We start from the raw sequence: 13,620 nt of genomic DNA, 5'->3' as shown, positions 1-13,620 counted from the left end.
AGTACAGGCCGACTGATGGAGCAGTGGTTGATTTAAAATAATTGTTCCTACATCTAGACAAAAAATGCAGCTGTGAATGTGTCCTACTGTATTTGTGAAGCTGGCCAGTCCATCTTCAAATCACTGAACATCACAAGATGCCTTGTTACTTCCTTGTTCATATCCCTAATTGCTGATTTATTAGCAGATTTGTTAAATGTATTTCTTGGAAATCGAATAAGAAATACAACAGCTGAAGAACATTCACTGTCTTATTTCACATTGTAACAGAAAGAAAGAGTATGTAAACCTTTATGCATGCAGGTAACTTTTCTACAAGCTCTCTGAGAACCCAAGATTTGACAACTAAGATAGAAAATTAGACTGATGTTGTAAGGCTTGATTTTTCTCTAAAGTTCATATGATTTCATCAGGGTGTCATGTCAGATCAGTCAATAGAGAAGGTGAAGACGCACGTTATCAGTAGGTTATAAGGAAGACACAGTAGGAATTTACCAACCTTTCTAACATGGATACTTTTTCTCATCTAAGCTGTTGGCACACTTTCATCTGATCTTTTTATTGCTAAGTATATTGTTTGTTTAAAAAGAAGAATAATCAGGAGAGTGATGCCCTAATTTCTAGAGAATAAAACCCACTAGTGTTAGACTTCATTTCATTTCATTTCATTTCATTTAAATTTTAGTTCCTTCCTAGTAGGAGTTTTTTGGGGAAAAAAAAATAAAATGATTTAATCAATGAAAAAAATACCTTCAAATCTTCCAAAAAGAAAATAAGGTACACAATTCTATAAATAGGATGGGCTTTAATGAAAGAAGTTCTTTCAATTTTGTGTAACATCAGTAGGAAAGAGCAGAGTACATTGGTCTTTTCTTCCTAAGCTCTACCCTCAAGGGAAGAATTTGAATTACAAAAAATTGAGGAGGTGTGATTTTATTTCATTTTCAAAACTGAATAACAGTGTGGGGTCAAGAGTCTTTATTTTATTTGCTTAGTGAGTGATATAGAAAATGTTCTCTCCGAAGAACATGAACACTTCAGAAAAATGGAGATCCATATAAACTGAATTAATTCTCTTTTCAAAACTAATCTCCATTCAGTGTTTCCCTTCTACTTGGATAAAAATCTGAGTAAGCCACACCAAAGGTTGGAAATGAAAGAAACCATTGGGTATTTATGAGTAATTAGCTTTATTAATCATTTTGTAGAATTAGGAAGAGATCTGCTTTATTTCCTGTAAATATGCAAACTTCAGACTGACTCTCTATTATCCTGCCTGAATGCACAGCACTAAATCAGAGGAAGCTGTTAGAGCAAAAACAACAGGAAAAAGCAGCTGCAAACACCAGGTCCTTGAAAGAACAAAGTTGAGCTGCTATTTATCATACTTGAGTGGCATTGGAGAGAGTGAGGACCAGAAGTAGAATGCCTGCCTGCCAACAGGCTAGTGGTCTGCAATATCCCCATATCTGAATTGAGGTTCAAAGCCAATTTTAAAACCCTGCCAATGCTGGGGTAGATAGAAGGGAGTCTGAGTGGGTTTTAAACATACTGCCAGAGGTAGTGGGAAGTGAAATGCTGCATCAGACTTGCAAAGGCAGAGAAGCCTGGAGCAGGGTGGACAAGGCTTACAGACTGTCTAGGGAAGGCTGGGTTGCAGGATGAATGTGTAGCCCACTGTTCTTTCAAACCCTTTGCTTTGGGCACTACAGGCACAGAGTGGCATAACATAGCACACTTTTGCTTTACAGAGACTGTTTTTGAGTCTCTCAAATCAAATGTTATTGAGTTTTTTGGGTATTTCTGTCATTGTAACATGTTTTTCTGTGTGGAAGGATGAATAGGAAACAGATCTGGCAGCAATAGCTCCTTGAATGCTGTGATCAAACAGGGTAATCTACAACAAGGAGACTGAAATCCCACCTTTCATTTGTAGTGTGCTCTTGAAATAAACAGCACATAAAAACTGTGAACAACAATGCTTCCGTATGGTCCTTCAGGGAAAGAGTGAATCCCATTCCTACATTTTCTGAGGTAGTAATACCTCAGTTATGGATGTTCAAAGCTTTGTCAAACCTATGTTGGAAAAAAAAACACTGGAGTTTAATACTTGGAAATGCTCAGGGAAACAAATCTTGGTTCCTAACTGTTGATTTAATTTGTCGAAGTACTAGCAGTAGTTGTCATTAGCAGTAATGTGTCATTATCTTAGACGTATTCTAAGCCCAGTCCTTTCATACCAAACGTAAACGTAGTGATGTTAGTGGGTCTGTTCAAATGAATTCTAAATTCCTTGAAATTCTGTGACTTTAATTGTTCAACGCTTCTGTTTCTTTTTCTTTAAATTGCAAGCTGAAAAAGTATGCTGTCTGTAGCCAAAACCAGAAAAATTGACCTAGTTCACAAATTACACCTAATATTATAGCATCACTGTGTATACACACTACTTTAATCTAGGAAACAGCGAAATAGAGCACTACAAACTCCATTACTTTAACTATTTATATGCAGAGTCCTCTGGAGGAATTTGATATATTTGTTTCACTTAACCCTGTTATGATTAAATTTCTCACATTGTGAACAGCAGGCACAGATCTATATTTCTTTTCTTTATTTCATTACTAGCTGATAATTTTATTGTATTTCATTTTGAGATTCATCTCATGAACACAGTGTGTGTTATGCATTCAGCAAGATCTTTTTTATTTTTAGATCTTGCCTGATTCACAGTAAGCTGTACAAAAAATCCAGCCAGCCACTCAGTACCTTTTGTTCTTGGAACCATTTAAAATCAATTTGTGATCCTCTCCACCCAATCTTTTTTCTTTAAAATTGATAATATTTTTTTGCAAGAAAAGTTGCTGACTTGAGAACAATAATATGCTCTAAAACCATACATGCATTTTTCCTTTTAATTGGTTTTATTATATCTGTACATTTTCTTATCCTCTTCTTTGAAGATAGAATTCTATCATGAAAAACTTAAAAAAAGAACAAGTAAAGTGTACACCCATTCCTTTTGCAACTGCATTTAATGGAAAAGAGGCTCAAATATGGTGGCCACGTGAAAAAGCTCTCCCTCTTCCTTTTCCAAGGCTAAGGAAAAAGGCTTGTATTTGTGTTCTCTGAAGATCTGAGAGAAATAGGAGTGACAAATAGTTTATTTTGTTAGTTTTTTGTTTTGTTTTGTTTTGTTTTGTTTTTCTGAGTTCTTGCCTCTCAAGAATGCCTGTTCATTTTCCATCTCTTGCAAGCCTCCTTATCCAAAGCACACTAAAAGATGCGGCTGGGGAGCACACTTTGGCAGCTCCTTACCTGAAATATAAACTGAATGGCTCATCTGTAATGTACTAAAGACAGCCTGAATCTTTGCCTGAGGATGTCCCAAGATCCAAGTCTGAAGTAGCCAGAGCAGCCGGAGACTACAAAAGGACTCCATAAGTCTGCCTCTGATCTTTGTCTAAGTTTGACACTCATTCAGATTCCCAAAGAATCAAAATATTTTATTGCTGCAGACAGGAACATTTAGGAGATATCATGTATTTATTTTCTCCCATCTGTAAAGTATTCATGTGATATTTGGAACTGAAATATAAAGTGAACTAGAAATGGATCCAGAAAATTGTCCCACTTTCTCATCTTCATGCATGAAATTCACAAAGCACAGAAGTGTCACAGAAAAGTAATATTGATATGAAATATTTGAAAAAGCAACAATAAAATCTCAACCTACAAACCAATTTAATTGGCTTTTTTTTCAGCCCCACTGTTCCCTTTCAAACTTTGCGTGTCATTAAAAGTGATTCCTATATGGAATTGTTGTCATATTTGATCCATATATTCATGCAGTCATTGTAGAAAGTGTAGGCTGGTTTTCATGGTTCTTAAGAGGAGCTAAGATTATAATTCAGAATTAATGTATTTATTCATATTGATATTGAGATCAAATTGCTATAGCAATGAAGAATTGCATACAGAGATTAGTTCTCTGAAATACAATATCTATTGATTCAATTTATCAGTTGTGTCTCGAAATCCCAGCACTTTTAACTACGCTAGCCAAAGTATTTGTTAGCTGGCATACGGAGATGTATATTCCTCTATGAAACTGCACACAGGGAGGCCCACGAGGCTGTATCATTCTTCTTTGATACTGTGCAGACCATAGCAGTGAGCACACATATTTTAGGTCTGGCATTTGACAGATAGCACAAGATAATGTGAAAATTTTATGAATAATTTTCAGATCCGTAGTGCATGTTTTAGAGTTCTGCTCTTATTTGCTATCCATGGATAGCTTTTCAACTCTGGTGCATCAGTACATCCTGAATAGAAACACTCTATAGAATAATGTAAGAAATTAGAAAAAAAGTTGACTCAATGCTCTGTTGCTGTTTGCTATTTGCTGTAAGTTGATAATAATTTCTTCTCAGGCAGAAATAAAGATGATTAAAATATTGTTTGAAAAGTAAACTGAGTATTACATTATTATATAATATTCAACCACAGTAGGTTGCACAGCTGTTGATATGCTGCAAACTAAAAGTAAAGATTTTTTTAAAAATATATTACATGATTGATCTGATTTGCAACAAAGGAAGCAGGAATCAGATGCTCTGAACTGCAACTGTGGCAATTGGCATGTTTCCATAAAATTCTTGTTGTGGTGGTATTAAGACATTATTTAGTGTTTCCTATTGGGTGTTGAGAGGATTATCAAAGGTGGAAAAATTTTAGTGAAGGAAAGCTCTAGGACAAATTTATGTTATACAGCATTTTTACAGTAGTTGCATTTTATTGGACTAACATTAGTACAACACCTCTGTAGAACCATAGAATATCCTGATTTAGAGGGGAAGCATAAGGACCAAGTCCAACTCCTAGAAAGAATTTACAACTTAAGACTGGTGGAAAATATTAGAATTATAGAAGTAAGATGATAACTGACAAAGAAAGAAGTGGAAGTTTTCCTAGGCAAGTAAACCCAGGAGTGTTCAAGTGTGGTATTCCTGGTTAAAAAGCTCTATCCAGAGCTTTTCTGGAGTCAGTGATATGGAGGTACAATTACTTGTTTCTTTATAAGTACCATTAGTGTGTTTTTCTAGGCATGTTGAACTGGGAAAAGGAGCTACCATTTTTCTGAGAACACTAAACATGAGGAATGGTACATTTTCTTAGAATACCAGAAGAAAATTATAATCTGAAGTATTTTCAGAGAAGTGTAATGAATGTCCAAAACTTTGGAGCCGGCAGCCTACTTAACTGAATCTTTTGTTGCATTTCCTTTATCCTAAAAATTAAAAGAGTTTTCTTTCTTTTTTTTTTTTTTTTTTTTCTCTCTTTGGGAGTTGCAATAAAAGTCACTGAAACATTCACAAAGCAGAATTTACAAGACAAACAGGATTTGATCATTCAAAATCAAGATAAAAATATACATTATATAAAAATAGTACCATAAAACAGGTGTTATATAAAAGACAGCAATTACTGGCCTAGGACAATATACTTGAAGATGCATGGGTAGGCTAGACTAAGATTCTTACTAAAATTTGACGTTGGCAGCTCCTGATTAGAATTCACATGTTCATGCCACATTTCAGGTAATTTATGTCCTCTGTATCAGTGAGAAAAATTGATGAAAACAGAAAGCAATTAAAAAAATTCTGGATCTCTGTGTACTAAACTCATACCTTAAACAGTCCAGAATAGAGGGAGATTTCTCTTAATTTTTTTTTTTTTTAGTTTACGCTACATCATTGCCTAGAAGTCCTAATCCAGATTAGTGACTGATGGAAAACATTGATATTTATATACCACAAAACAAAACAAACAGTCACTAATCTGAATTAGAACTTCTATGGTTGTACTCAAAGTGAAAAATATATTTAATATGCGAGATATGTATTTGCAATATTCGGACTGGATGCTTAGTTCAGGCGCAGGATGTGATTAAGATCCTTTTCCCTGCTCTTGTTCTGCTCAGTCTTCCACGTTGGTAAACCAGAACACAAACTGCCTGCCTGGGGGACCCTGTGGTGAGTCATTGTTTTGGATCTCCCTGCCCACAGTACTTTTGGTTTTTAGGCACGCTGCTTCAGCCGAGATGAGGCCAGCCAGGTCTGTGAAGGATCATCATCAGCAGATATAAGATATAAGATAGAAGAAAGTATTATCTAAAATCAGTTGCTTCAGAAATCAAGGAAACTGAACTTCAAAAGTCATACTACAAAGGAATTTTGTTAGACAACTGCAGTCTCATCAATTATGCCTGTTTTCACCAAATGCAAATCTTGACCAGGGTATTTTTTTATACTGGTACAGATGCTTACTATAATAGATCTTTTGCATATGTTCCAGTAGTTTAATCTGTTTTCCTTGTACCCTAAGTACAGTTTCTACTTGGAATGAAAAGATTCTACAATTGTGGTAGTCCTGGTCTTTGTAGCTTGTAGCTTTGTAGCTTTGTAGCTTTGCAGCAGCTGTTTCAAAATGTATATATGCTGCATATTTTTACATACGAAATAACTGGGAGGAGAGCACAGGAAAATGTAGAATTCAAATTGATTACCAGACTAGTTTATAAATAATGTATAAAACAATGGTATATGAATGTACTATGGCCTCATATATTTATGAGATATTGCAACAAAAACATTTTATTTAGTGACAGGCCACTGAAAATGAGTGTCCAAAGCTAGGCAGAATTTCAGACACAGCTAAATAGTTTTCCAGTGTTTCATACAAGGAACAACTGCATTCTCATTTATTTTCTATTTTCAAGTCCAACCTGAGGCTAACAAGAAATATTCGTATAACAAAATTCTTCCGCTTGTGAACAAAGCAGTGAATCTGGGCAAAAATCACAGTCTCCTCTGCATTGCAAAGACTTAGGATCTATCTCTCAGTCTTAAGATCTTCCAGTTCCACAGGTAAGTGACTCTGTGTCACACAAGTCCTTGGGATTCTCTGTGGTTATGTTAGATCAATGGTAATGTCTTTGTATCGATCATTCAGCTGATACTGTACTGTTGAAAGTGATCTAGTCAAGTGATAACAGCTGTTAAGACAGCAGCAATTTGGCAATTCATTTAAATTATTAAGCTGAATTACACACATATTGCAAACATGTCAGTGTATCTCAGAACAATATGCCATATAACAAAAGCTTTTTTTTTTTATTTCATCTGTGTAAAGTCAAAAATTTTGAAAGACACTAAATAAGTATGGATGAATGAATTTTTTTACCTTGACAAATATGACTCACAAGCAGATGCTTCTTATTCAGCACAAGTCTGTGATTTCTCTTCCAGTTTAGGAAAAGTGATTTGAAATATGAGAGCTACTACTTGGACAAGTGAGTACAATTATGAATTCACTGTTTGAGTTCCTATTTATGTATTTTTTTGTTGCAAAAGTCACAGTGGATTAGGTATTTCAGAAGATAAAATCCACATGTTGGTAAATTAGGCTGCTACTTTTCCTCCTTCAGAATGAATTAGTAGTTAGTTCATATAGCAGATTTAAAAATAGTTTTGTAGTTGACAGATTGGTTACACAGCTATTACAAATCAGTAAACATGAAATATAAGTTGCATTTTATATAAATCTCTGGGAATAGGCACTGTGCTAAGAACTTTGGATATTATTAGTATTACTCAGTAATTTACTTTGATGAATGACTATCTTTTCAACTTTACATTTCTTTCCATTTATGGAAGAGCATGAAGAAAACCGTGCATTACGACTATTAAGGGAATACTTGTACAGGAAAACCTGTCTGTGTATGACAGAAAGTAATCTTTTCTAACAGCTGTTTTCCATATGGCCTTAAAAGTAACAGTCAGAATTTGAAATAACAGAGAAGATACGCTAAAATAGTATTATCAAAGCTACCAAAAAAAAAGAAAAAAAGAAAAAAAAAGAGGTCTGCAAGCAAATTTCCTTGCTGTGCTTCATTATGTCTTTGTGTGTTACACATTATTTCAGAACAGAGTTGACTCTCCTCAGCTCCCGAAGCACACTGGCGCCTAACTAGAATGTAGCATTCTAGATGACTCCAGCAGAATCGTTCGAGTCATTTGACATTAAAATAATGTTCAGTGACTCTGTCATTTTCAAGCAATTTCCTGAATAATTTCCAATCTATTAATATACAGGAAACTGCTGCTTAACAAAGGTTGGATTCAGTGTATCCAGGAGCACCATCTAATTATTAACTTCCTTTATTATCTGAAATGAAACCTGCTATGATACAGACTCATTTTCAATATCAGATAGTGAAGAAGATGGAAATGATGTACACAACCGACATCCTTGTATGAAAAATGGGAGTGCACTTATATTTTCAAGTAGTCTAACATTTTATATGGAAAAAATAAGATGTTCTAACTATAAAATGCTAGTAATGTACCAAACAGGGAAGAAAATATCTGTTTAACCATGAGTTTGTTCTCTACGTTTGCAGCTAAGAATGTGAATTGGTCTTGTTGATTAGAGTTACAAAAAGCCTAGACAACATTTTCTTTCTTCGATGGCCTTCTTGACCTGAATAAAACAGAAGATCTACCTAATCTATAATATGTACAACATAGATATTTTGACTACTTCTTTCAATTCTACCCTTGTTTTTTGTATCTTGATGTGACTTAGTAACAGTACTAAATGTCAAAAGTAAGAAATACGCATAGCCTGACTCTTCAAGGTGCTGAACTTACTTCAAAATCATATCCAATGTTTTTTGTACTTACTTATTATTTTTTAGATAGCTAACAATTCCAGCTGTGAAATGTACACCTGATTATTTTTCCATGGCATCACAGAGTGTATGCGTTAAAAGATGTCTGGTCCCAGCTACTTTAAGCTTCATGAAAAGAGCATTGCTTTGCTAAATTGTCTGACAATATATTGTGAGCCAGCAGGAACAGGATCATTAAAGAGTTTATTTTCAGCAACCAGAACAACGAATGATGCTGTCAGATTGAAAGATATGACATATTTTTGTACCTTGATGAATACTGAAGATTGTCTCTTCAAGAAAAATTGAAGGCCATGGTTGTTCCCATGTCAAGAAATAGATATGCCCAAGGGGAAAAGGAAAGAGAACTAAGAGATAAAAATTGAACTGTTGAAACATGGTGAGTGAAATGTAGTAATTGTGTTAGTCATTATACTGTTGTCAATTAGATTAGCAAGTAGTTCTGGTAATGATATTGGATGAAGAAGTAAGGGAAAACTTATTTTAACTGTAACCACTTGGCTCACAGTAAATTACATAATAAGTGACTTGGAGTTTTCAAGCTTAAAGGTGTTTTTTTTAAAACCTTGAAGTTTTGGATACTTACCTAAATCAAGCTGGATCATTCTCTTCTCATGAGCAGTATCTCTGGAAGGCAGAAAATACTTCTGATTCAAAATAGACAGATTCTAAATACTCCAAATTGCAATTCCCAGCATTCACAAAGGAAATCTTTTAGAAAGGTATCAGACTTCTGGTATGGAGACCAGTTTAACAATGCATTTGGTGTAATGAAGGGGAAGACAATAGATCAGGGCAAGTTAGGGGCTAAGTCCTTGATAAACACTGGTCTGAGTCCCCAGTTCAAGGAACAGAATTACATAACAAGAACGTGACCATGTGCAAGACACTGCCAATTACTTTGGTGGTGAAAAAAAAAACAAACCATCTTTCTCACCTTTGCAGGCTAGGTGCAGCTTGGCTTTTGGCAGGAGCTAGAAATGACACTTGTGGTTTCTATTTGACACTAATGTACGATATCTGGCAGTTCTTCAGTACATGTAGCTAATGTTAGGTCTATAAGAAGAGGAGAAATGTGCCAGAGACATAAACAAGCTATAAAAAACAATTCAGATCCTCATCTGTGTTCTTTTTTTGAGTCAATCTAAATAAAGGTCTGATTTAATGTTATTATTATAAACAAGATAGTACTCTTAGGAATATTCTTAATCTAGTTGTAACATGACATGTGAAAGTCCTTTACATATGAAAGTTCAGTTGTTTATTTAAGATTAACTGGCATAAACTAATCTGAAATTAAAATACAGATATCCCTGTAGCCTTTGCATTTTCAAATCTAAGTTATTTTCTCAGGTAATACATGCTAAGCTGGTACATCTGTTAATAGAGAAGAGATGAAGTTTAAAATAAGGCTTTGAGCAGCAGAATTTCTGTTGTATTAGTTTAACATAAGAGTAAGAAAGGCAACCAGTAATAATAGTCATGAGTCAAAGTTGTGGTGGAAGGCTTCAAACTGGAGCATCTGTATTTGTTCACTAAAATTATGGCTTTAATAATTGCAAGATCATTGTGTCCAGTATTTATTAGAGTGATGATGTACTGATGACACAAGTTTTATAAAACTGTCTCTAATACATTTGTATTTTCTCTCTAGATGGAGGCCATACTTCAGATGCATTACAATACTGACAGATGAGTGGAGAGTGCAGAATGCCTGTTCTATTACTATCTTCACAGAAGAATTTTCTATTCTTGCCATAGCTAAAAACATTTGTATGCATGTGAAGCCATCCGGGCTGGAGACAGTGAACCTGAAATGCTACAACTTTGTCTATGGCTAGAATAAGACTTACTTAGTCAGGTGATAAAGAGTTTTATGTTTCATTCATCTTATCTGTGTTAATTCCATGTGTTATTTCAAGACATAAGTTTCAACATTGCACTGAAAATGGAGATAAATGGAGGAGTTTGTGCAGAATGGAAGCTCATTTTAGTTTACATTCTCATCTTCTACTTTTTTTTTTTTTTTTTTGTGAGGAATTCTAACTAGAAGATTCTTTTGAATTTATTAAATGCTTCTTCCTCTAGTTCATCTCAGTTTTTTATTTCTTGTGGAAGAAGCAATTCTGGTAGACTTCTCACTACTTAGAAAGTTAGTCATTGTAGAATATAGTTTTTTTTAATCTACATTAGCAGGTAGCTTGGCTCAGCAGCAGATTAGGTATAACTTATGTCTACTCTTCGAAGAAGTTGAGAAAGGATCTTCTTCTGAAGTAGCAATATTCCTTACATGAAACTTTTATCATAGACAAGATGCAAGGGAGATGGCTTAGGCTTTTGTGTTTCCATTAGAGTGGGGATAGGGGAGAAGAGGAATTTTGTTTGCATACATCAAAGATGCTCTGTGAACTGAACTGATGCCCATTACAACAGGATGACTGGAGGATTTTCTTCAGAATTACACTACTGCTCTAAATAAAAATGTTACTATAGATGCAGCAAGTGAGCACTGTTTCTGCAACTGAAAAAATAGTAGGTCCATATTTGATTTAATTGAATGACAATATATCTATTCTATATTTTACATATTTTGAGTCCTTATGATTCATATTTTACTTCTAATTTTCTCATTTTATGTTATTACTTTTTTTCTGCTTTTTTTGCAGAAAACAAAAAGAATGTATAGTATATAGCATACCCTATCTTAAAGCATCACCACATCCTCAGTAGGCTACAATTAGGTGAACTGGGGTCAGCACTAGTCTTGCTGAGTGATAAGTTTATATTCATAAGAGTGCTGCCTGAGAATGAGGACTGTTTTTTTATTGTATATACTTCTCAATAATAACTGTCAGCACCTAGGAGAATAGCTCTATAAAGCAAAACAAAAGTAAACAAAAGATTCATTTTACAAAGGATAAAAATATGTTATAATCTTAAAGAGAAATATGGAAATTTTGATTGAATATAATGAATTTCTGCACCTATGGGCTGATATCTTCATTATCTGTACAAATGTAAGAGGTGGTTAATTATGAATTGGAAAGGCTGGTAAAGAACACCATCTTCTTTTAGTTTTTGAATGTTAAAGAATGAAAAATTTGCCATAATATTTGTCAAGTTAAAACAGGTTCTTCTTAGGAGAACAATAACTGGTCTTCAGAAATAAGTAGACAGAAAAACTTTGCCCTTTATCCTAGGTAAGAAGGTCACTTGAAAACTACAACAAATACGAAGAGCACAAGAACACTGTGTAATGGAGATAGTTCTCAGCTACAAAACACTTTTTCAACAAAGTCACCACCATTAGCTATGCAATTTTATCAGAAATGAAGAAGAGCTAGCATGTCATGCTCTTTAATATCTTCTTGGCCATCTGGAATATGGTCTATCTTTCACATTGCTGTTGCCACTGTTGAAATGCACCACCCACCACCTCACTGTGCTCACTTCCACTGTTTGGTCTCCATAAATGTTCGGCAAGCATTGATGAATGTCAATAGGTGTCACTTTTTCCACATGGAGGAATTCTATGCCACCCTTTTGCTTTCTATGCACTTTCATGTCAGATGCTGTTTTGTCAGATTGCCCCTCTGCTTTCAGCTGTGGAACAGCAACAAAATGTAACAGAACATTTGTGGGAAGGTTCAGTCATCAACATCTGCCTCTTGATATCGTGGGCCAACATAATAAAATTGGAGGCATTACTTTCAGAGCAGATTTTGTAGGTCCTATTTGAAAATTACATCCTATTGCTGTATTCATGAAAGGTATACTGATCATGCACTTTTCCTACAAGAATATAAATATGATATAAGGAAGGCAATAAGCCACAGACAATAACATGATTTAATCCAATTCCAGCTGAACTTTTTGTTATTCTTTGTTACTAGAAAAAGAAACCTATTCTTAAATTAAAAATAATAATAATAATTTTTAAAAAGCTTTTAAGTAAACAGCAGAAATCTTGCAGTAAAGGCTGGTAATCTGAGTGTAATTGGTTAATCAAATTTTACTGCAGCAGATAATGCAATTGAAGATGTACAGCTCATGGTATAATTGTTTCCAATTACTGGTAGGACTGAAATAGAGCAGTAGCTACAAATTTCTGCTGTTTGTTTGTCAAAATCTTGTTTCTAAAATACTATGCACTTCAAACATAACACAGGAAAGACTACATTTCTTTTACCAGTCTGGCTATATGAATTCTGGAGTTGGTAAAACAGAGCAGTTTATCTATCCAGACAATAGTGATGACATCTAGCATATGCTGTTAGGGGAAGACAGTCTGCTTCCAGAGCTTGGTTGTGCTTCTGGCTTGAATTGAATGAATTCTCTTCAGAGAAGAAAAGATTTTTTTTTTTCTGTCTGTTTCCCCAAATCAGTCATAAGCTTAAAATGGCACCTGAAACCTGGTCAGCATACTTGGACCACTAAAATAAGCTTCTCATCAAATATTTCTTCTAATACAGACTTTATTTTACCAACATACAGTTCTACAAAGTTGTTAGCCAGCAGTAGATCATAAAAAGCAAATGTCTGTGCAAAAACTGTTTGTAAAGTCAGTGGTGAGGTGACTAATTTCTTAAATTATCAAATATCATAATAGTGATGATGTATACAATAAATAGCCATTGCCTAAAATGGCATGCAAACACAAGCACGAACTGCCATAAAAATATTTGGTGACAGGTTTCATAGACAGTGAGAGGCTTTCAGAAACATGCAATAGTATATGTTTGAAGCTAAAAGGTTGCAATTACTATTCCTGGTTCTGCAAAGAGTGTGGGAGAGAGAAACTATCACAGAGAGGAGAAATATGTTCAATTGTTCTAGATTTATACAGAGCTAAAATACATGAATTG

The 13,620-nt window shown here is 34.6% G+C and overlaps 1 long non-coding RNA gene across 1 annotated transcript; it reads left to right on the top strand.

The window, feature by feature from the left end:
* Window positions 1-960: 960 nt before the first annotated feature.
* LOC146544969 (uncharacterized) lies at window positions 961-12,562 on the top strand. The gene is made up of 4 exons (XR_014881328.1): window positions 961-6,929; window positions 7,311-7,354; window positions 8,949-9,134; window positions 10,410-12,562. It is a non-coding gene; the product is annotated as an uncharacterized LOC146544969 (long non-coding RNA).
* Window positions 12,563-13,620: the final 1,058 nt, after the last annotated feature.

Source organism: Meleagris gallopavo, chromosome 2 (genome assembly GCF_905368555.1).
Source record: "Meleagris gallopavo chromosome 2, MGAL_WU_HG_1.1, whole genome shotgun sequence".
Classification (NCBI taxonomy): domain Eukaryota; kingdom Metazoa; phylum Chordata; class Aves; order Galliformes; family Phasianidae; genus Meleagris; species Meleagris gallopavo.
This window is presented reverse-complemented; position numbering and strand designations above follow the sequence as displayed.